The following is a 25,770-nucleotide window of genomic DNA, read 5'->3' as shown; positions in this document are numbered from 1 at the left end:
AAGGGAGAGAGGGAGAGAGAGAGAGAGAGAGAGAGAGAGAGAGAGAGAGAGAGAGAGAAACAAACATCAATGAGAGAGAATCATTGAACAGCTGCCTCCTGCATGCCCCCTACTGAGGATCAAGTTTGTAACCCGGGCATGTGCCCTTGACAGGAATCAAACCCGGGACCCTTCAGTCTGCAGGGTGACGCTCTGTCCACTGAGCCAAACCAGCTAGGGCAGTAACACCCTGCTTTTGTGGTCTTGACCAGGAGATTAGGGTTCTCTTTGGCCCTGGTCACCATCTTTTCCTTTTACTGAGTCCAACACAATTCAGCATGCTTCTGTATAAAATCTGTTCCTCTCTATACGCACCTCTCCTGTGTCCTGTGGTAAATTCTGAAAATATTGATGACCTCAAAGTTTACTTCTTATCATGAAATCCTCTAATACTTGAGGACCTAAACTAACTTCTTTACATTCCCAGAATCTGTGTCCTGTCTTCTCTAGGACACATTTCACGATCAAGGAATTTCTTCGTCTTAGCCTCGGTTTCCTGGTCCTCATCTAGAAATCTATTGTTTTGCACTCTGGTCATTGCCTTGAACTTGTGTCCATTCATGAAGCAGGAGGTCCCCACTTAAGCTCTACTGACAAATGTCCCCTTGAGGTTTCTCCTTCACGGCTGAACTGATTGCCCATTTCTCCCTCTCTTTTATGATAGGGAACTCTCAGTATCAGAGATTGCAATTGCCTATATTTTAAGTCTCACACTTGTACTTCAGTACTTGTAGCTTTAATCCCCATTCTGGTGGAAACTCAGAAGTGTCACATACACAAATTGTAGAAATTCTGTGATGTCTTTAGAAGTGATACAAAACATTCCACCCAGAAGAATTTTTAAGATGTTAAACAAGTTCCTGAGTTGTTACAATGACTGAAATGGGGCAAGAACATTAACAGACCAAGGAGACTGCTCAGGTAGGGCAATTCCAAGTGGGCCTATCTAATGAGAATGGTTGCTTAATCTCCCTTCCTAAGTCAATAAATTCAGACTGATGCAGCTTAAAGACAACACGTTGTGTAGTAGTGTGCTGGTTGAAAGGGCCTGGGTTGGGGACAGTTTTACCTTAGGCAGCTCATTCATACTTGCTGCACCCAAATTTTCTCATCTCTAAAGATTTTTACAGAAAGACTTGAGTGTAAGACATAAAACCATAAAACTCCTGCGGGGGCGGCACATAGAGTAAGCCCCTTGGCATCGGTCTTGGCCATGATATTTTTTTGGATTTGACCTCAAAAGCAATGGCAACAAAAGTAGAAATAAACAAGTGGGATTACCTCAAACCCAAAGTTCTGCACAGCCAAGAAACCATCAACAAAATGAAAAGGCAACCTACAGATTGGGAGGAAATATTCACAAACCATAGTGCTTAGTATCCCAAAGACATAAAGAACTCTTACAATCCAATAATAAAGAAAAATAAACAATCCAATTTAAAGGGGGCAGAGGAAATGAAAAGACATTTTTGAAGGAAGACATACAAATGGCCAACAGGTTCATCAAAACATGCACAGTGTCACTAATCATCAGGAAATGCAAATCAAAAGTGCTCAAGGTCACACTACCTGACACCTGTTAGAATGGCTACTATCTATGTAGACAAGAGAATTACAAGTGTTGGTGAGGGTGTGAAGAAAAGGGAAAGCCCATGCACTGTTGATGGGCATGTACATTAGTGCAAGCACTATGAAAAACACTATGGAGGTTCTTCAAAAAAATCAAAAATACAAATACCAGATGACCTAGCAATTCCTGTTCTGAGTATTTATCCACAGGAAATGAAAACACTAACTCAAAAAAATATATGTGCCCCATGTTCACTGCAACATTATTTATAATAGTCAAAGTATGGGAACCACCAAAGTAGTGTCTATTGACACATGTGTGGATAAAGATGTGAAGATTGGTGTGTGTGTGAGTGTGTATGCAATAAAATACTATTTAACCATTTGTGACAATATGCACTGACTTAGATGTCATTATGCTAAGTAAGGAAGTCAGTCAAAGAAAGACAAATACTGTATGATCTCACTTATGTGTGGAATCTAAAAAAAAAAAAGCAAAAACCCCCACAGATTTATAGATAATAAAAGCAGATTGTTGGTTGCTTGATGTAGGAGTATTGAGTGGGCAAAATGAGCTTTAAAAAAGAGTTTTATAAGGTTCTTATGAAAATAAATGAAATAGCAGGTGTTAAGTTCAAAGCACTGGTAGACAGTACACAGTCATGTAATAATTAGTAACATTTCCCACTTGGGCCTCTATCTTCTTTCCATATCCTGTGATATTTTTTGTTTCTTTCTTTGGTGAGAGATGTTGACATTAGGCTGCTCTTTATTTCATCCTCATGCTGAAATTGATCCATAAGCACTATTGCCTTTACTTACTAAATCACTTCTGTGTACCTGGTATTTAATATTATCCTACTTAGTGCATTTTCATCCTAGGGGGTGGAAATTGTTTTTTTGGTGCAGCAGAAAAAAATGGTACTCTCTTTATATATAAAGTACAAATATGAATTCAATACATAAGGAGATATATAGTATATCTGTGGTGTTAAAACTTTATTATGGGGAGAGTAGAAAAAAAATGTCAGAAAAAGTTCCTTGGGGCTGGCCATCTGAAAAAGCAGGTGAGAAATACTGTTCTACAATTGCAGTGCCCCAATTTCCCCTGCAACCATCCTCTCAGTCTGCAAGAGAAAGCTCGGAGGCAAAGTGACTTATCCAAGGCCATAGATTTTGTTAGGGAAATCACATAAATGAAACAGATCTCTAGGTGATTTCTTTCAGACATATTAGACTAAAAAAAAATTGCAAGAAAATTGGCCCCACTAAACCTTCCTAATTCAGGAGAGTCTGCTAGCCTCTGAATGGAAGTCACAGGAGTGCTTGGTTTCACGATAGTGGGACTGTTGAAACTTTTGGATAAAAAAACTCAGAGAACTCTTCTCATAAAAATACAAATGAACCTCCCAATACTTCTTGTTACTGAAGAATCAGGAGTCCTGGGATTATCTGTGTCAGGAATGTGTGAAATGTCACTTATCCTTCCTAGACCTCTCTTTCACTCTCTCTTTCCTTTTCCCTTCCTCTCTCCCTTCTTTCCTTCCTTTTACCTTCTTTTATTGAGATAATCAAATATAGATATGAAGAGGCAAGACTCTGGCCACTGTGTTACTCTAACTTGCTACCCTCACCGCCACTGGACCCGTGCAATATTTCAGGAGCTTAGAACTTTTGAGTTCCATGCCTGATTAGAACAAGTCCCGTCCAATTTGCAGCACCACTTGCAAATGTTTTTATTAGTAATTGGCTGTATCCACTCAAAACAGTAAACAGTTGTACAATGTATACAGGTTGCACTTCCCTGTTTATTTCATTGATTTTTAATTGTTATTCTAAAATGTCCATTAGTAAGTGCTCATAGGAAATTATTTATACTGTGAACTTAATTGAGCATATTTTCCATCAGCAGTCATCTATTTCAGTCAACTATATAGTATTTCCTAGCGTTCAGTTTTCTTTGAGGGGACTGCATGTTGTACATTTTTAAACATTGCATTTGGGGGTTTTTAGTAACCTAGGCCACCGAATAGCAACATGTTTTAAAAGAAAAGTGCAGTTTGAAACTCTGCATTTTCAATCAGTGGCAGCGACATTCAAATGTACAATTCTATTTTGAAGAATTTTGTTGTTTGTTTTTCCTTTTTCTTTTGATGCATGAGCAGTGCACTCAGAGCTTTTGAAATAACAGAGACACAAGAAGAGTATGCATTTACCTGTCTTCCCAAGTGTTTTCTTCAGGAGGGCTTATTCAAACATTTGCAAACAAGTACTATGCTCCTTCCCTATACAACAGGTTTATATTTTACTAATTTTATTTTGTTTAAAGAGATAAAATATAAATTAAGAACACAAAGACTGAGTATTTAAGATGTGGTAGATGGATGGGGCTATTAAAAGTGCCCTAAAAGTCATTAGAATCAAGTGTAGGACATTGACAATTAAGCTGCATATGATGGCAAACACTCTCTAAGATTCTTGGAAATGATGTTTAGTTTACATAATACTAAGTAGTGTGTCCATCTATTTGAGCTAATGGTTAGATTGCTTTTTTATACAAAAAATGATGACGGCCTAAGCCATTAGTTGGGCATCCCCCAAAGACTCCCAAACTGTGAGAGGGTGCAGGCCGGGCTGAGGGACCGCTCCCCCACCTTCAAGTGCATGAATTTTTGTGCACCAGGACTCTAGTAAATACATAAGAAAATGATCATGTTCTTTACTGGCAAATATTGGTTGGAAAATGTAGCTTGGATGTGAGAACCAAATGCTGGCCATTGAGTCTGGTTATTGAGTCTCATTATAAGAGAGAGGGAGCATGCTGGCCAGCTGAGACTGCCTGTGCCTGTCACGCCCTGGGATGCCGTTTCTCAAGACAGCAATTGCAGAGAGAAGAATGAGCCTCCCACAGCCCGCTGATTCCAAAAAGACAGCCTGGAAGTAGCTGAGTTGTGCATTGTTAGTGCCTTTGCCTAATCTCCTAGTTCAGATAAATCACTCCTTCTTTCAGAGGGAATCAACCAGAGGGAGGTGGCTGGGCTAGAGATAGATTAGGGAGTCCTCCGTAGAGAGTTGATAGTTGAAAACTCCAAGGTGGCCATTATTATTCCAACTTAGAAAATGAGAAAGCCTGATGGAGAGGAGATTAGGGACTCCATCAAAGTCATGGATCTAGTAACGGATGGAGCAAAGCCTCAGTGTTCCACTCAGTGAGGCTGCCTTCGCCAAAAGCAGCACAGCTATAACGCTAAGCTAATGCACATATTTGCTCATTTTCATTTCACACAGATGCTGCCATGGGATTTTTTGCAACAGCTCAGACCCACCTTCTGCTAAAAAAATCTGTTCTTTAGGGAAAGATGATCATTGCTCTCAGCATATCGTTATTGATCTTATTACTCCTTTGGTGCATGCCACTCTCTTCCTGGTCTGGGAGAGCTCACACTTCAGTCCCAGCCAGGGTCGCCTTAGTCTATGATCACTGTCCTCTGCTCGGTTCTTCCCTCTCTTGCCATGTGGCCGACATTCTGTGCTCTGCACCTGGGCATCGGCTCCTGTCTCTCCTGCTGTTAGTCCTGCAGCTAACATTTTGTAGCATAGCCCCTGGTTTCTTAAAGTCAGATGCTTCTTCCTCAAGTATATGAAGATAATCAATTTTTAAAAAAGCACACACACAAATCCTCAACAACCCTGTCCAGCAAAATCAATAAACAAACAGACTTCCCAATGCTCCCTCCCGCTCTCCATAAAGACTGCCTATTCTTATGTGTTTTACATTTTTCCTAGCAAGAATATTTTCATGGAGTTAGAGAAGCATGTCAGGCAGTATTCAAATGGGTTTATCTCCAAAGAAAAATTTGTGATTTCCACTAGGTGTTACTATTTTAATGAACGGGCATTCAGAATTCTAGTTTGCACATCAGGTTGTCCAAGGAAAATAGAACCACCTGACAGAATTACCCAATTTTGAGATATATGTGTAAGAAATACCTAAATCTATCTACAACTTGATCTATAAAATTAATGATTGTCATATAATAAAACTACCTAAGTTCAATAGATGGGTTAAATCTAATTTTTTATGAAAACAATTCTATATAGTTGAGTTTTACCAAAAAGTTGCTAATACCCAACCATATTAATAAAAACCTGGCATGAGATGAAGTAGCAAAAACAAGGCTTCAGGAGATAGGAAATCTGGGATGGAGGAGGCTGTAAGCTTTTTTTTTTTCTTATAAATTTACCCACTTTATTATTTGAAATATTTGGAATACTTTTAATCTTGACTTGTATACATGCTGTTAAGTATTTTTTAAAAATATTGAGCTATCATAACTATCAATAGAGTAAATGTTTCTTGGGGATTTTTCCTCCCCCAGGAATGTCTTCCTTCCTGCATTATAACTGTGAACTGGGCTTTCATATTCTGTATGTTTAAAATCTGTTATCATTTTACATCAGCATGGAAGTAAAACATAAGGTAAATATTTGATGCAAAACTTATTACCAATTTGTTTAAATAGTTTAATTCTTTTTTAATTTAAATTCTTTATTGTTTAAAGTATTACATAAGTCTCTTTTTTCCCCATTGACCTCCCCCTACTGCCCCCACCCCCCAGCACATGCCCTCACACCCCCCTTCGCTGCCCCTGTCTGTGTCCATTGGTTATGCTCATATGCATGCATGTAAGTCCTTTGTTTGTTGATCTCTTACTCCCTCACTCCCTGCCTTCCCTCATAGGTTGGACAGCGTGTTCGATGCTTCTATTATTCTGGTTCTATTTTTGTTCATCAGTTTATGTTGTTCATTATATTCCACGAATGAGTGAGATCATGGGATATTTATCTTTCTCTGACTGTAACACTTGCTTTTTGCAAGTCAGTTACACCTTTTGTATCTTGGATTTCTTCTTGTGTAAAATGTGAATAATAAAACCTGACTCACTGGTTGTGTTAGGGTTAAATTAAAAGATAACAAATGTAAAGTTATTAGCACAGTTCCTGGCACATAAAAATGCTTTATAAATGCTAATTATGTAATTATTATATTTTAAGGCTTGTGGACATTCAGCATAATTAAAACAATGCAACGAAAGAAAAGATAACTTGTTTGATTATTCATCTCTGAAGTCAACTTCCCTATTAAGACATAATTCAAAAAGACAAATGAGAAAGTAGATCTTGTGGAAACACATAAACTCTGTATGAATGATTAAAATATTCTAAAATGTATGAAGGCTGCTCTGGAAACAGCAACAACCTTTCCACATCTACTGATGTATTACTTTCTTACATTTCTAAAGTTATTTCCAACCATTATCTTACTTTAGTCTTTGCAAAAAGTTGTTGAATTTTATACATGTACATTTTCATACTTACAAAATGCAAGCACTCTAAATTTGTGAGTAATCTTTTTCTTAAACTAAAGCTCCTTGAAGATGCAAATAAAATATTTATGAAAACTTAAATGACAAACAACAGTATTCATTTCATTATATTTGCCTGTAAAATGAAGATAATAGCAGCACACTATTTTAAGGCCTGTTTCTTTTTAAACATTTATAATAGTCCTGAATTAAATTTCAATAAACTAAAATGAGAAGATGGGCTACATTGAGAAAATCACGTAGAGTTTATGAAGAGGGCAATTAAGTTTCTGTGAAAGGGTATATAATTTCATGAAGCCCATAACATAGGACTAGTACCTACAGAGCAATGCTTACTTTTGAAATCTCAAGCCAATCTGGTTAGGAACTTCCAACCTCAGACTTCACCATATACAGGTTAAATATCGATTAAACACACGTCCCTTATCATTTGCACCATTATTTCTAAGGGTACTATGTTTCAATTCATGTTTGTGATTATTGGCAACATTGCCATGATACAGATGAAACAGTACAACTTTGGAGTTGAATAGTGTAAGGATACATCCTGGTTCTGTCCTGTGTTAACTATGTGGCCTTGGGCATGCTAGTCAATCTCTTTAAATCACCATTTCCCAAACCTATCAGCACTACTCCAAGACTGTGGATCCTCTCATGCAGACTCTAGAATGTAGTGCATGTCCCATAAAAGATGGTGGGTGTCGGAGTGTGGATCTCCCTGAAAGCAGAAGGCTGAGACACAGACTTGAGTGTAAGCAGTTTATTTGGGAGGAAGTACCAGGAAGTATAAGTGAGGGAGCATACCATGATGAGATAGGAAAGGAAGCCAAGGTAGAGAAGGGTGTGTCTGAAGTCCATGAAGACCCCGCTCCCACTAAGACCTCTGAAAATGTAGAAGTACCTCCCCTATGTAGTCATCTGCATAACATGGGAGTCAGCCTTTGACCACTGGTGCAGTTCGTATTCTGTAAGGATTTCTTTTTCCCATCTTTATCTTATGAAATGTCATCTGCTTATACTTTTTTCTCTCTCTCAAGAAGCTGTGATTCTTGACTACAAAAGCTCTCTAAGGCTTGACTTTCCACTCTTAAGTTTTCAGAAATTTATGTACAAGACGGAAGGCTTTACTCAGCAGAATAGTGGTACCATTTTAAGAGAAGAGTAATCAGAATGGGGAGAAGTGTTCTTACTGGGGCCTGTCTGAAGTGAGGGGGTGGTTACATTAGAGAACTTGGGTAGAATGAGAAAGAGGAATAGAATTGGACACAGCATGCTGGTACAGGTAACTTTCAGTGAAAGGCTTACAGAAGATGAGGGGACAATGTTAAAGGGAGAAAGAGAAGTATCCTGTATAATAAAAGGGTAAATTGCAAATTGACCCTAACATCAGAACTACTGGGAATGACCAGTTGCTATGACATGCACTGACCAGTAGGGGGCAGAAGCTCAACACAGGAGCTGCCCCCTGGTGGTCAATGCACTTCCACAGGGGGAGCTCTGCTCACCCACAAGCTGGGCTGATGGCTGTGAGTGCAGAGGCGGTGGGGGGAGCCTCTCCTACCTCCTTAGCAGTGCTAAGGATATCCTACTGCGGCTTAGGCCCGCTCCCCCAGACAACGGGCCTAAGCTGGCAGGTGGACATCCCCTGAGGGCTCCCAGACTGCGAGAGGGTGCAGGCCGGGCTGAGGGAGCCCCCTGAGTGCACAAATTTTCATGCACCAGGCCTCTAGTATTTTTTATGAAATCTTTCTGTGTGGTGCTCTGTATAAATCTTTATCACCTCTTCAGAGCCTCGTTATTCTTTAAGGCTTTCAAAGTTAGACTGCTAATACTGGACCTTAAAACCTCTTAGCTTTATCTGGGTCACATGTGAGACATATACACACACAGTGCTTAACCAATATTCAAGGCAGCCTCTAAATGGAGTTTTGTATACCCCAGCTGTTTTGGATTAAATGTTCAAAAATGTCTCATTTATGTGTCTTAAGTCCTCCTAATTGTTATGGTGTGCATCTTGTCATCTTATACCTGCTACTGCTTTACAATTAGTGTGCAAGCCTCAGTGTAATAGTTATAGGAAAATACTGCATTTGAATACTGCTTGGTTGGTTAAAAAAAACATTTCTCATAAAATTCTCATTTAAATATCACAGTCAAGGGGAACATTTCACTGTTATAGACACTGGCACTCAAATAAGTTCTATGGTGTCTGTAGGTCCATATGATTTTCTAGGTTCAACACTTAAATATGGATTTTCTATCTCCTACTCCAGCTTGCATTACATTCCACACAGCTACATTAATGTCTGTATGCTACACTTCGTACATCACTTTATAAATTGATATTCATATTAATTAAGTACATAATTGATGTTTATTGATTACCAAAGTGAACAATATTAGGAAAATAATTTATACTACTACAGTGTTTTCTATATAAAGACATTTTCATACATGGAGGCACATATGTATTTGTGATTGACTCTAAAATTATTGATTTATAAATTTCAAGATATTAATAGCATCATTATTATATGCTGAACTCTGGGATAAGTACTATAATGAAGTCAGAAGAAGTATAAGCTAATCCTCACCTATGGAGATTTTATAATCTAGTTTGGGAGATATTTCTAAATTCCAAAGAAAAAATCATCAATAGCTTATGTATTAGTCAAGGTTATCTAGAGAAACAGAGCCAATAGGATAACTATATCTATACCTATATCTACATGTAAAGAAATTTATGAAGGGATTTATTATAGGAATTGGCTAACCTGATCACAGAGGCAGAGAAGTCCCATAATCTATCATCTACAAGCTAGAGAACTAGGAAGGTCAATGGTCTGATTTAGTTCCAGTCCGATGGCCTAAAAACCAGGGAAGCCAATGGTGTAAGTCAGCATCCTCAGCCCCAAAAGCCAGAAACATTGATGTTCAATTGGCAGGAAAAGATGGATGTCCCAGCTTAAGTGAAGAGAGCAAATTTGTCCTTCCTTCCCCTTTTTGTTCTATTCAGACCCTAAACAGATTGGATAATGCCCACCAGCATTGGTGAGGGGAATCATCTTTATTTTATCTACTGATTTAGATGCTAATCTCTTCCAGAGACACACTCACCAACATACCTAGAAAGTCTTGTCACCAACTACATGGGCATCCCTTAGCCAGCCAAGTTGACACCTAAAATTAACCATCACAGCATACAATCATGCACATTAAAAGGGGATTAATTAGAGGAAATATTTTAATGTTGCTATTTGCCCTTTCTCTGTAATAGAAGTGTCAGAGATGAAAGAAAATTAGTAAAACGTGTATGAAAATCTCCTTCCTGTCAGAGTCTGGCGCATGCCGCGGGACCCAGAGTCAAGTCCCCACCCCTGTCAAGCCCCGCAGGGTGGGAGATGCAGCCTCAGTTTCCCCGGCCCAGCGCCGGAGGTGGGGGGGGGCAGACTCAAGTCCCCTGTCAAGCCCCGCCAGGCGGGGGGCATGGCCTCAGGTCCCTCAGCCTGGCGCTGGGGTGGGGGGCACAACCTCAGGTCCCCAGACCCTGGCACAAGGGCATGAGGGTGTGACAACCATTTACATATTAGCTCTTTATTATATAGGACTGGAGGCTTGGTGCATGGGGGTGGGGGGGAGTCCCTCAGCCCGGCCTACACCCTCTCCAATCCAGGACCTCTTGGGGGATGGGGCCTAAACCGGCAATTGGACATCCCTCTCTCAATCCAGGACCGATGGCTCCTAACTGCTCACCTGCCTGACTGCATGATTGCCCCTAACTGCCTCTGCTTGCCTGCCTGATCGCCCCCTAACTGCTCCCCTGCCAGCCTGGTCACCCCCTAACTGGTCTCCTGCAGGTCTGGTCGTCCTCTAACTGCCCCCCTGCTGGCCTGGTCACCCCCTAACTGCCCCTCTGCCAGCCTGGTCCCTCCCTAACCACCCCCCTGCCGGCCTGGTCGCCCCCTAACTGTCCGGAAGGAAGTCGGACGTCTGGAAAATGTCCAGTTGACCTGGTCTAATTAGCATATTACCCTTTTATTAGTATAGGTGGGGGCCAAGATTACACCCTACCATGTTATTTCAGACTCTCATGCCTTTGCTTCTGCTCTTTACCTGGCGTGGAAAACTCTTCATACCTCTTTTTTTCCATTTCTCCTGTGTGACTTATCTATCAATATGTTGATTGGGCATATCTCCCTCAGGAAACCAGCTGAGCTCCCATTGTGGGTCATGCAGCCACTTCTTTGTTCTCCTAGATCTCCATTTTAGCACGTAGCATATTATTGTGACATTTCTTCTTCTGTCTCTGTTTTCTCTCCTGATTCATAAGCTTCTTGAGAACAGAGACCTTGTGACTAATTCATGGTTGTAACTTTAAAATGCTTGCTTTATTTAAAGTTGCTTGCTTGATAAATGAGAATACGTTCTTGCCAAATATTATATAATAAAAGACTAATTAGTAATGTTGATCTGATAACTGCCTTCAAAATAATTGCAAATCAAAAAGCTTGACAGTATGACTTGAGAACAATTCTGATAAACAGATAAAACAAAGTACATACATTAAACTTACTTTTAAATTGTTGACATGTAGATCAAGTGACAATAATAAGTTCTGTAAAAAACATTTAACAGTAGATCCATGTAAACATAACTTTACTCAGCTTTTCAAAATGAGGGCAATTATTTACTATTTTTAACAGCACACTTGTTTTATGAAGGCCAACTCTGACATTTGAAGGTTATTATTGCAAATTTGATTTCATGGAAATCTGTTCAAGAGTTTTAAGGAAGTAAAAATCAGATTGGTTTGGAATACAGTTATCATAATCATATTTAAAATCACTATGCTAATATTAAAGTCATTAATAATTTAATTTCTTGTTTGCATTGAATATGGTCTTTAAGTAGTGTAATTACATTTAAAAAGAGGGGAATTTTTGCCTGGCTTAGCTGGTTGGAGCGTGACCCCAAACACCAAGAAGATTGCCGGTTCAATCCCGGTCAGGGCACATATCTAGCTAGGTTGTCTATTCCATCCCAGGTCAGAGCACACACAGGACACAACCAATAGATGTTTCTTTCTCACACCAATGCTTCTCTCTCTCTCTCTCTCCCTCTCTCTCTCTCTCTCTCTTTCTCTCTCTTTCCTGTACTATCTCTCTCTCTCTCTCTCTCTCTCTCTCTCTCTCTCTCTCTCTCTCAAATCAATACACATATCCTCAGGTAAGGATTAATTTTAAAAAATTTATTTAAAAATAAGGTCATTTCTAACAAAGGTGCTCATTGCCCTCTAATGACCAACTTCAAATTCATTTGGAAACAAGAAACACATTTGACTACAGGAATGAGAGATGAGTTTTTGCTATTCATATGTGTACACATTAAGACTATTGAAATATATGCTCAGAGCTACAGGCACTTGTTTGATTGCTTTTCCAAGTGTCCCTCCATTTCAGCTCTGTCCTCAATCATAATGGAGGTCTGTTAGCATACTACATGGGTGGAGTGTGCACAGCTTTCTTGCCAAGGGCTGCCCTACAGTTGCTCCAACATTGGGGTAACCAGCTGTTACTTATTTAAAGCCTCCATCCGTTTGTATGACCCAGTAATTTAATGATGCACTGTTTTGGAGATGTTAAATGAATTATTTTCAAAACAAGTGCACCTTATTTAATATTTTTCTCCATCAAGTACTGGCACTGTGACATTTGCATCATAAACACTAAGTAACTAAATGCTTGATAAATTGAGGCCTTCTGATAGGGTAATTATTGTTGAGGCCAAGCACTGCTCTACCATAAAGTCCCTGAGATCAAAATTGTGGTGGCTGGTGCTCCCCGTAGAAAAGGGTTTTAGAAAAATGAAAATTTGGGAAACAGATAATGAGTGTGGTTATGTATGCTGTGGACCAAATTTTATGTTTCAAATTTTGGATAGGTCACTTAGTGGATGCTGTAATCCTTTCATTGATCACAAAATATCTTTCTTGATTCACGACCGGCACTGAAAGAGAGAATGAAAAAGAGTGTGTAGGGTACTAACGGTAAGTTTTATTTTATGACATCCTGGATCAAATATGTTTCTCAATGTGAGCCCATGTCAAATAGTTTTGTAAAGCAAAGTCATGGGATTAATCGCTACATAAGCCTTTTATTGGACTTATCAAAACCCTCTTCTTTGCAATTAAACTTGTAAACACAATTGTAATCTCACAAATATTTGTCTTGGTCATGTTTTTCCCTTATAACTTCAAAAATGTGTTTTTTATTATGATAAGCTATACATAACATACAGTTGATCATTTTAACCATTTAAGAGTACAGTTTAGTGATATTAAGTACATTCAGATAGTTGTGCTGGCATCACCACCATCCGTCTTCAGCACTTCTTTCATCGTGACAAACAGAAACTCTACACCCATTAAACTCTAAATCCCCATTGACCCTTCCCCCTGGCAATCATCCTTTTACCTTCTGTCTCTATGGTTTTGATTATTCTAACTACCTCATATAAGTAGAATTATATTATTTATGTTTTTGCAACTGACTGATTTCAGTTAGCATAATGCCCAAACTTTCATTTATGTTGTAGCATATAATTTTCTTTCTATTTAAGGCTGAATAATATTCCATTGTATGATACACCACATTTTCCTATTCATGTCTCTGTTGATGGACCCTTTGGTGGTTTCCACATTTTAGCTAATGTGAATGATGTTGCTATGAACATGAGTCTACAAATATCCCTTTGAGACCTGCTTTCAGTTCTTTGGGGAATATATACCCAGAAGTGGAATTGCGGATCATATTGTTAATGTAAGAAATGTTCAAACCTGTAGAGAATTTTTATGAGTTTATTTCAGCCAAACTGAGGACAATTGCTAGGAAGCAAACCCTTATAGATTGAGAAAATGCTCCAGAGAATGGCAGTTTTGCACTTCATGGTATACATTACAATAAAAAGAGGAGGCTTACGTGGGTTACAGGAAATCCACTGGTGATAGATTAGGGAGACAGGAGAAAGCCAAAAAAAGGCAGGGTGGGGAGGGATCTTCTGGGATTGGTTAAAAAGTAAAATGATAGACATATTTCTTTTACACAGGTGGGGACAGGAAAGTCAGCAATTAACATGATAACAGTAACAGAGAGGGAATTTGTGGTGAGGTGGTTGTGTTTTTTTAGGGGTCTAGTAAAAAGGAAATTACATTGTTATTGCAAAGGCAGGTTTACCAGGTGTGTTATCCTAGATGCAAAGACAACAGATAGGCTCAGTTAAGGTGAAGACTGACCTTTGTTAGGGAAAAATACTTCCCTAGGACTTAACTACCTGCCATGACCTGCTTTTAGTTAGAAAGGCTCAATTCCACACCATCCCGTGTAGGTAGTTTAGGTCTCTGCGTCTGTAAGGGACACCGACCAGGCTTCCCCTGGGCTGGTCAGGTTTAGTGTGTGGCCTCTTTTGACCCACAATATGGTCATTCTATTCTTAACTTTTTGAGGAACTACCACACCATTTCCAGCAGCTAAGTTACCAACGTTAGTTAGTTAATTAGTTAGTTAGTTAGTTAGTTGTTAGTAGAAGGAAGCGAGCAGGGGAGTCAGACTTTGTGGAGCATAGTCAGCTGGGAAGCAGAGGCCTGTTTGCTTCACCAGGAAGCTACAGCCTCACACCCCAAGAGATCTCAGCATTGTCCTTCCAAGGGAGTGACATCCCTCCTTCCCCACTCAGGTACCGGATTGCGGAGGGGAGTGGGCTGGGGGTAGGGGGGCTAAGGATACGCATAATAAGGTAACAAGGGCGCAGAGGAGGTGCTTGAACCTGGAGGCCTGTCGGTCTAACCTGCGAAAGGGATCATGGGGCCCATCAGAAGCCTGTGAAAGTTTGGGAAGCTAATTGGTTATTTTGAAAAAGCTTCTGGTTCCCTCAAGCCTGCAAATTCATAATTCTAGCCAAACAAAGAAGCTCACTCTCTCTCCTTTCCCTCTCTCTCTCCCGCTCGCTCTCAGTGACCTGCACTCCGCTCATGCATCCATGCATTTTCTCTCCATGGCCTTTCGGCCTTAGCAGCCACAGGGCCATTGGCCACCGACTCCAAACACAGGCTCCAGCAACCGATTGCCTTGGGGAACACAAGCCAAACTAGGCAGATGCTGGACTGGGACTGAGCTTTCATATGGCACAGGATCCTTGGGCATTGACTGTTTCTGGCCCCGCTTTTCCATGGTGAGACGAACAGAGATGAATTTTGCTTCCCAAATAAATCTTGCCACCCGACCACATCTTCTCTTGTGGGTCCCTGGAAATGCTTTTCCTCATGATACCACAAGAACCCCACATCCACCAGCAACAGCTATACCATTTTACATTCCCAACAACAGGGCACACGGTTTCAAATTTTCCACAACCCTCGCAAACAATTGCTATTTTGTTTTCTGTGGTTTTTTTTTTAGTTTAATTTTTGAAAATGTATCCTTATTGTTGAAAGTGTTACAACGTCTCCTTTTTTTGCCCATTGGCCCCCTCCCTTAGCATCCTCCCTCTCTCCTAGGCACCACTGTCTGTGTCCATGGACTATGCATATATGCATATAAGAGTTATTTGGTTCATCTCTTCCCTACTCCCCTCTCCCTTCCCTCTGAGATTTGTCAGTCTGCTCCATGCTTCCAAGTCTCTGGATCTATTTTGTTTGTCAGTTTACTTTGTTCATTATATTCTACACTAGAGGCCCAGAGCACGAATTTGTGCACCAGTGGGGTCCCTTGGCCTGGCCTGCTGGATCGGGCCAAAACCTGAGGGGTCCCGGATTGAGAGAGGGTGAAGGCCACACCGAGGGACCCCACCAGTGCATGATTAGGAGGGCCGTGGGAGGTAGGCCAGCTGAGGAGGGACTGCAGGGGGCTCCAGGGTGTGTCTGGCCTGTCTTGCTCAGTCTCGATCTGCTGGACCCCAGCAGCAAGCTAATCTACCAGTCTGAGTGTCTTCCCCCTGGTGGTCAGTGCACGTCATAGTGAGTGGTTGAGTGACCTTAGCATATCATTAGCATATTACGCTTTGATTGGTTAAACAGCTGACCAGATGACCAGACACTTAGCATATTAGGCTTTTATTATGTAGAATATGAATGAGATGATGTGATACTTGTCTTTTTCTAACTGGCTTATTGCACTTAGCATAATACTCTCCAGGTCCCACCATGCTGCCTCAAAGGGTAAGAGATCCTTCTTTTTTACAGCTGCATAGTGCACCACTCATTTACTGATGGGCATTTGGGCAGTTTCCATTTCTTAGCTATTGTAAATAATGCTGCTATGAACATAGGGGTGTATATGTTCTTTCTGATTGGTGTTTTAGGTTTCTTAGGCTATATTCATAGGATATATTCTTAGGATATATTCTAGGTCAAATGGCAGTTGTTGTTTTGTTTGTTTTTTTAGGAAACTCCATACTGTATTCCATAGTAGCTGCACCAGTCTGCAGTCCACCAGCAGTATAGTAGGGTTCCCTTTTCTCCACAACCTCCCCAGCACTTGTTTCTTGATTTTTTGATAGTAGTTATTCCGGGAGGTGAGAGGTGATACCCTATTGTTGTTTTGATTTGTCCTAGTATCTCTCTGATGATTAGTGACTTTGAGCAATTTTTCGTATGTCCCTTGTCCATGGATGTCCACTTTGGAGAAGTGTCTATTCAGGTCCTCTGCCCATTTTTTAATTGGATTGTTTGTCTTCGTTTTGTTGGGTTGTATGAGTACTTCATATATTTTGGATATTAACTCTTTTTTTTTTAAAATATATTTTATTGATTTTTTACAGAGAGGAAGGGAGAGAGATAGAGAGTTAGAAACATCAATGAGAGAGAAACATCGATCAGCTGCCTCCCGCACATCCCCCACTGGGGATGTGCCCGCAAACCAGGCACACGCCCCTGACCGGAATCGAACCCGGGACCCTTCAGTCCACAGGCCGACGCTCCTGGATATTAACTCTTTATTGGATGAATCATTAGCAAATATGTTCTTCCATGTGGTGGGCTCTCTCCATAGATGTGAACTTGACAAAGAGCAATTTTTATAGAGCCTGATTGGAGTGGGTTCAGGAGAGAATAGAAGGAAAGCAAGTGGATTAAACAAATAGAGGCAACAATTTCACTGAATTTTACTGTAAAGTGGTGCATATGGGTATTTTTTAATGTTTGAAAATTATGGAATGAGAAGTTTTCTCTATAAGATGGATATGATAGCCTGTTTCAATTACAATGCCATATAAATGGTAAAAATGGTAACGTAGGTGAGAGGGTAGTTATCAGAATTGCTGTTCTTTAACAGGTGAAAGAGATGGAATTCTGTGCATCGGGGGTGAATTGGCTTTAGATAGTAATAGGAGAAAAGACAGAAATAATTATTACTGAAGCCAGTGGGTTCCTAAAAGTGGTATGGAAGTGTGTGGAAGTTCTCTAATTATCTTTTCTGTTTTCTCAATGAAATAAGAACTAGTTATCAGATAAAAGTGAGGAGAAGAGTAAGTATCTCAGTTTTAAAGAAAGAGATGTGAATTAGTCATGTTCTTGAAGAGTGGGGTAGTTAATTGAAGAGGACAATCTAATAGAATTGAGGGCTCACTGAGGCGCAGTTGAGGCTTATCATTAACAACTTATAATGAGGCTAATTTACAACAAGCTCACTTTTAGTTTTCTTGCGGGAAAACGGTATAGGAGTAGCAGTGAGTTATATTTAAACTGTTGGAATTCTATTATCTGGACACAGCAATTATAGAAGCGAGGAATAGTGAAGGGGAGGGAATTTGCTTAACAGTGTTTTCAATGACAGACAGTGAAATCTCAGACAGATAAGGAACAAATGCAGTGGTTCTCAACCTTCTGGCCCTTTAAATACAGTTCCTCATGTTGTGACCCAACCATAAAATTATTTTCATTGCTACTTCATAACTGTAATGTTGTTGCTGTTATGAATCGTAATGTAAATATCTGATATGCAGGATGGTCTTAGGAGACCCTGTGAAAGGGTCCTTGACCGCCAAAGGGGTTGCAACCCACACGTTGAGAACCAATGAAATAGAGGAACAGGAGAGGGCTTCATATGGGTGTATTGGAGGAAATTGTCAGGTTGAAGAATTATTAGCATCTGTACAAAAGGAATAGGCTTGCAACAGTAGGGTAGTGGTCAGAGCTTGGAATTTTTTATTATTATTATTTTTATTTCAGAGTGGAAGGGAGAAGGAAAGAGAGATAGAAACATCAATGATAAGAGAGATCATTGATCAGCTGCCTCCTGCATGCCCCACACCCGGGATGGAGCCCGCAACCCGATATGTGCCCTGACCAGGAATCAAACCGATTCTGGTTCATGGGTTGATGCACAACCACTGAGCCACACCAGCCGGGTCAGAGCTTGGGATTCTTTTCTTCTTTTTTTTTTTTTTAATATATTTTATTGATTTTTTACAGAGAGGAAGGGAGAGAGATAGAGAGTTAGAAACATCGATGGGAGAGAAACATCGACCAGCTGCCTCCTGCACATCTCCCACTGGGGATGTGCCCACAACCCAGGCACATGCCCTTGACCAGAATCGAACCTGGGACCCTTCAGTCCGCAGGCCGACGCTCTATCCACTGAGCCAAACCGGTTTCGGCTGAGCTTGGGATTCTTGAAGAGACTTTGGCATGTGTACAGTTATTATTAAAACGAATGGGATAAAGAACAAAATTATTGCAAGTGGAGATGACAAGTAATTGAGAAGCCATGGAACTGGGTCAATATAGATTTAGATAATGATAACACTACTGGAAGGGAGAAATAATTTGCCTGGTATATCGCCAATATTATAGAAAAAATACATTATCCTTTTTCTTGTTATTCAGCTTTTTAATTCTGTTTGCAACAGTTGTCGATCTTTGATTTTAGGCAAGTGATAAGGAAAGATATTGAAATTTTATGGTCACCATCACATATCCAAAATGTCCTATAGCACTTTATGGTCTTACTTTCCCCACCCTGACTAGGGTTTTTGGAGTTCCTAACCAGATCATGGTTTCAGCCGGATGACCTAATCTAATGACCTCTCTGGCTTGGTTTGTTTCATTCCATCTTCTTGCCTCTGATCAACACTTCAGGAAAGCAAGATTTTTCTAAATCCCTTGTATTTGACAGAAAAGCTGGAGGCAGAAATACTTCAGGGAGGATATTGATACTGCATAATATTAACACCCAACAGTCCTGTGCTATTTCAGTACTTTCAAAACACTTTTTAAAAATACATTATTCACAATCAACCCTGTTACTTTATCAGGTCAGGAATAAGTTTTCCTGTTTTACATATGAGAGAAACTCATAGAAATTAATTTATTGGCGTGGGATCACCACATTCAGGCATGCCAAAGTCAAGCATTTTACTTTGGCTTTCGGACTCTCTGAATAGAAGTGCCTTTCAATTGCACCGCATTGAGTCTCTAGAATATACTAGTATTAGTCAGCCTTTACTACTGTATGCTTCTGTAATAAGCAGCAGTGGTTTAATTCTCCCCTATAATATTTGTCAGTGATTACAGTTGCTGTAGGTCAGCCTCCATCTGAAATATACCATTCTTTTGGCAGAGAGAAAAAGCAAGGGCCAATCACTGAATCCTGTAAAGCTTCTGCTTAGGCATGGTGTATATAATATCTCTTCACAGCTCATTGTTTAAAACGTATCACATGACAGGGCCCTGGCCCCAGGTAGTTCAGTTGGTTGAAGCATCGTTCCAATACACCAAGGTTGCGGGCTCAATCTCCCATCGGGGCACATACAGGAATCAACCAGTGAATGATAAATAAGTGGAACAATAAATGATGTTTCTCTCTCTCCAAAATCAATAAATAAAAATTTTAAAATAAGTAAACAAGAATATCAGAGTTAAAGAAAAAGCATGTCACATGATAAACCTTGACATGAATGGAATAGAGAAGAAAGGTATTCCCTAGAGTGAGTCTGAAAATTACAGGACCATGGGCAAAGATGTGTAAGTAATTGAAGGCAATAATATACAACAGAAACTCATGAAACAAAATAGACACAGGGGAAGGCTTTGCAGTAGAAACAAAGTATAAATATTCAAAGAAAATAAATAAATGATGGGACCTGGCAAAAGTTTGCTCGGTGGAAAAAGTGCTCTCAATGATAATTCTGTAGCTTAAATTTTTAAGAGTATTCAGAGTTTGGTAATATTTGTTTCCAGTGTCAAAGACCTTGGTTAGATGCAATGTCAGATATGAACTAGCTGAGGGGGAAAGGTCAAAAGAGAAAGCAGTATATCAGTCACAAGTGCTAAGTTGCTGACTGTGGAATTTTAAACTATACATTGGCAGCCCAACTTTCTTTTGTAAGTGCTGTGTTATACAGCTTCCTTTCTTACAGAATCCCTCCGGTGCTGAAGTCTACACAAAGTGCCTGAAATGATTTTTCTTGAAAGTTTAATAGAAAACTTAGCTTGGTTCTTTCTTTCCCTAACTAAAGACCAAGGTCACTGAACCTAGGAATAAATCGAATGGCTCACGGTTATATTTGATAGACTAGACACTTTGTTAGAATGTGGTAATGACTTGAACAAGGTCAGTCGTTAGAATCCGTCTGAGAACATTATAGCTTCATTTTTGTGATTGCCATAGACATTATCCTTCACCCTTCCCAACCCTCACAATTAGCCTGAGGGACTACAAATCCACCACCTGTAGGAAAATAACTCAAAGTATGAGCTCTGAGTATACAATGTTATTTCTCACATCACAGTCTGAAGCGGTTTCTGGTGGACTGGCCCTCTCCCCCATAGAGTCAGGAACCCCTGTTTCTTCCATCCTGTGGTTTGGCCACCCTCCACTACCTCACTGTCATAAACACCCCGTCAGCAGAAAGGTAAAGAGTTTGTGGAGAAATTGCACACACTTCTTGGTTTCTTGCAATAAATTCTGGAAAACGCTTTTATGCCACTTGTTATTTTTTTCGCTTGTATTGGTTGAAAACTAGTCAAATGGCTACACTAATTGTAGTCAGAGTTAGGCTCTCCCCAGAAACAAGTCCACAAGATGGAAAGAGGGGCACATGTTTTGATACCTATGCACACCCATTTCCTCAATTAAAAGTGTGTTTTCCACCCTGGCTGGCATGGCTCAGTGGTTAGAGTATTAGCCAGTGAACCCAGGGGTCACAGGTTCCATTCCAGTCAAAGACAATACCCAACCCACTTGGGACATGTGCAGGAGGCAACCGATTGATGTCTCTCTCTCTCTCTATCTCTCTCTCTCTCTCTCTCTCCCCCCTCCCTCCCTCCCTCCTATCTCCTCCTCCCTTCCACTCTCTCTAAAATCAATGGAAAAAATATCCTCCAGTGAAGATTAACAACAACAGCAAAAAGTATTTTGTTCTCCTAATTTTCTCCTCGGTAAACTGCTTCATTTATGACTTGGCACGTAAAGTTGTTTGTTAGCAGTAATAAAAGAAAAAAGTTTAGGGACTATTTTTCCATAAGATTAAAGTAGAGAGTAGTCAATGATAATGATATTTCTCTATGGCAATTAAAGTTTTCACTTGGATGCAATTATTCTGAAGCATCGATAGTTTGAACATACTCAGAACTCAATGTATCAGATTTACCAATGGAATAATTTGTCTACATAATTCTCTACTTCTACTCCTAAGAACACAGTTTTAATAATAGTATCCAGATGGTCCTCCAAATTTAGAATAATTTGTGTTCTAAAATCCTGTTTACTATTGATTTGTGGTCTTTGAGATATTATTTTACACATACAATAGTACATATGGCAATTGTCTTGATGGCATCCATAAAAGTCTATTTAACCCATCATCTAACTAAGATATAGGATTTTCGCAATAAAAATGTAATAAGTATTGTTGTTGTGATTTTGGTAATTCACATTAAAAACCTAGAAATAAAAAGTCATTTTCTGAATATAAAATATTTAATTAAACTGTTGATATATAATATATAAAGCAGTGATTATAACTACGCATACTTTATTTGATAGTAGCTGGATTTACTTTTTTATAACTTAGTAAAATGAAAGTTATACTATTTAATATTTGCTTTTTCACACTCGGAAAAGTCCATATTCTATCACAGTGAAGTATGGCCAAAGTTAGCCCCAATTTAAAATACTTGCAATAAGTCAGTTTTGTTGCAAAAAGTCCCTGCACACATTTACATGAATTCTGGTATCTTATTAGGCTGCCTGGTGAGCCATTTCCACACAGAAATATGCAGTATGAGAAATGAGAAATAGCCATTCCTCTGGATATTAGCTACTTGTCACTCCTGAGCAATAATGCTTACATCACTGAAGCCTGCGGACGTAACTCCATATTTATTCTAGGTGTAAAATTCAATGACTTAAGGAAAAATACAAGATAATGTAAAATATGTCTTACTCAAAATCAATATATTAAACCAAAGTCTTTTACAGAGTCTATTATAAGAAACTAAAAAGAGTATTCAAGATCCAGGCTATGGTCATGAATGCGAGTGCTTGAGATGGAGTAAAGGACAAGATAATTGGAAATGAGGAGGTTAAGGAAATGATGGGGGATAGGATAATCATGCACATGAATATAGAATTTATCAAAAATAACCACATTCTTGGGCTAGAGAGCCATACTGTGGGCCGGGGCTAGATAGCAAGGATGAGAGAGCGATCATTATTACAAAGGACTGAGTCTTTCCGTGAGGTACTTAGTGCCAATGCGAGATCAGTACACATGGCAGCAGATCACTGGTTTGACATTAGCAGCATGGCTTGGGTAGGCATGATGACGGGGAGGTCATCATATATGTGGGTAAAGTTTTAATTCTCCTGAATGCTTCCCTCATAGCTGGCATTCAGGCAGGTGTCTATATCAGACATGATAGGGGACCTATATACAAAGTCCAAAACAATGTTAGGTCTGAGGTTTTTCTCCCCAGAAATCTGGCTACCTTGACCTTCATATGTAATTTTTTAGAATAAAATATCTACTACCCAAAGAAATCCTTCCATGGGTTGTCTCAGAAATGGTGATGTGATGAGTCCAGAATTGCCAAGATCTAAACATATATGTGACAAGAGTAGGTACAAATATAGCTGAGGGAGGAGAGTCATGATCCCAGAGTTATGGAACTCACCCTTTGAGACAGAGTTACATCATATCTCCCAACTCACCTCATTTTGGGGTTGACCTTAGTAAAGGGACCAGTGTTAACAGTCAGACTCCCCAGAGACAGTCCATGGATAAGGGGTGAGTGGAGATCCTTCAGTGCAACTGAAATTAGCCTTTTCAGCACTTGGTATTTGTGGTCCTCAGTTTGCCTACCTACTGTGTTGTCATTAGCCTCTCTCTGGTGGCTATGTGCTGACAATGTGTCTTCTGATTCAAGGGAACCCCTGTCCTCTTGATGGACAGTGGTTCCATCAGATACTTCTCTGATCTGCCCAGTGCAAACTCAATGTTAGAGTCTTCATTTAAAACATTACTTTATTCAGCTCTTTAGGTTCATATTTCCAACTAGATGATTCCGGCAAGCTCAACAAGATATAGTTCTAAGAAAACCAGAGTGTCTTCAAGATCCACAATGAGGATTTTTATGAGGAAGGTAGATGGTTGATAACAGCAGTTTTGAAGAGAACCCTCTGAATTCTCAATTAGATGTTAATTCAGGTGCTTTAACCGAGCCTGAAATTTTTAAGAAATGTAGCCAAACTCTATTAGAAAATGGATGATTTTCTGATTTGGTGAGGTTTCAAGTCATACTATTCCTATACTTTCACCTCTCAGTGTATCTATGGGAGCCACATGGTGCGTGGTAAGGATATAGACTTGCAAGTCAGACAGTCCTCAGTTAAAACCTCAGCTTTATCTTCATGAGTGTGTGACTTTGAAGATGCTATTTAAATTCTCCAAAATAGACCCATTTCTAAGATACAGGATTATTGTGAGGAAATATGTGCATAAAATATTTGGCATAGCACTGATACTTCATCCTCAATAACTGGTAAGAATTATGATTGTAATTATTGTAAAATAGCCAAAGTTACCTCTTTAATCAACATCGGAAAACTTTGAGATGCTATTAGTATGTTTAAGCACAAGCCAACTGCAATCACAAAACTTTTAAAATGTTTTGAGTGATATTAACTCTATGTAATATATATCATATATAATTATATAGTTCATAAAGTTTGTTCTTATAGTAAGTATTTTCTCTCCCTGGCTTCTTTCATAAAAAATTTAACTTTTGTTATTTGTTCTCTTCATGTATATATTCCATTTATTATGTTTGGTACCCATTCAAATAGACACTATTTAAATCATAACAATTAAAATATCTCCATTACTCTTATTCTCAGTTCTGACCATGCTGTTGCAAAGTGATAAAGAGCTAAAAGGCAGCATTGAAGCAGGAGTCCATAGAAGGAAACATTAAGAAAATTATCTGTAAAAGAGAAACCAATGAACAGTTAGCAAGTAGAGGCCTCGTATTCATTTGCATATGTCACAGTAGAAAATGCAACATCATTGTTTGAGAAATTATTTTTCTTATGTTCCTATAAATAATACTTATGTGGACTAAATTTTATTTAATAATGCTCTACTTTAAAACACCTACTTCATAAAATGTCTACCAGGCTTTAATAAAAAAATAAACTATTTATTAATGCCAATATTGAATATCATGCATATTTCATTATTTGCATGTATTATAAGTCCAATATGTATTCTTCCTTCTTTAGAGGACCTTGAATTTCCTTACACTTCTCCTTTCCTATCCCCGGCAAAGCTGATGTTCTACTTGTTGGTTGATGCTTTATTACTCTCTGCATCTGGTTCCCACCATTCCCAATAAGTCCAAGGTTAAGAAGTCAAACCTCACTTGTGAACCTGCCCTGTTCTGCATCTCCCTTTGATTTGACCCTTTATTTTGCTAACATGTGCCCCAGCCAAAAATGACAAGATGAGAGGCTGCAAATGGATCAGAGCAAACCCACCTTCATCTCCAGTAATGGAAAGGCAAGGCAATGACTTGTGGATGGGTTAGCAACACTGATTTCTACCTGACAGGAGAAACACAACACTCATGATGCTGATTTTTCCCAGAATGAAATTAGACTGTGATTATTTGCATGTGCTGACTCTAGAGTTTTCCATAAGCATAAAACATATTTACTTATGAATAAATACTTTGTGCCTCTGTGTGTGTGTATGTGTGTGTGTGTGTGTGTGTGTATGCATGCATGCACGCATGCGCGCTCACTACTAAAAAGGCTAAAATGCTTGAGACTTATTTTGAGAGAGTGGAATTGTTAAATCTTTATTGTGTGAGGAATGGAGGAAGATGAATAGAGAAATATGATTAAGATTAATTAATGACTATAGGTATTATTTATTGATTGATATGTGTCAGGCACTGTGCCAATATATTACAAGCATTGTCTCTTTAAATCCTTTGAGTAAATCCATGGAAGCTTATAAATAGTGTGAGTCCATTAACCTCAGTTATACAGCTCTTGCATGGGGAAGTGATCCATGGCTGAGCCCAGAGCTCTTATATTACCAAAGTGGATACCACTGACTTTTAATTTATATTGTCTTTTGCTAAGCTGAGAAAAAAATGGCCCATTATTGACATATTTACAGTTTTAAAGAGCATCATATTTATCTATCAAAGAGTTTCTGTCTCCACCTAGATGTTGATTTGAGGTTTAATGGGGCCCTCAAATTTTCTAGTTTCTAG

The 25,770-nt window shown here is 39.3% G+C and overlaps 1 protein-coding gene across 5 annotated transcripts in view; it reads left to right on the top strand.

The window, feature by feature from the left end:
• The window catches only part of GRM8 (glutamate metabotropic receptor 8), a 735,586-nt gene that overhangs the window by 693,655 nt on the left and 16,161 nt on the right, over window positions 1–25,770 (top strand). The gene's annotated exons all lie outside the window — the stretch shown is intronic.

This window comes from Myotis yumanensis, unplaced genomic scaffold (genome assembly GCF_028538775.1).
Source record: "Myotis yumanensis isolate MYYU_CA2020_CCGP unplaced genomic scaffold, mMyoYum1.0.hap1 SCAF_9, whole genome shotgun sequence".
Classification (NCBI taxonomy): domain Eukaryota; kingdom Metazoa; phylum Chordata; class Mammalia; order Chiroptera; family Vespertilionidae; genus Myotis; species Myotis yumanensis.
The sequence above is the reverse complement of the archived record's forward strand: the minus strand, read 5'-3'. Positions and strand labels throughout refer to the sequence as shown.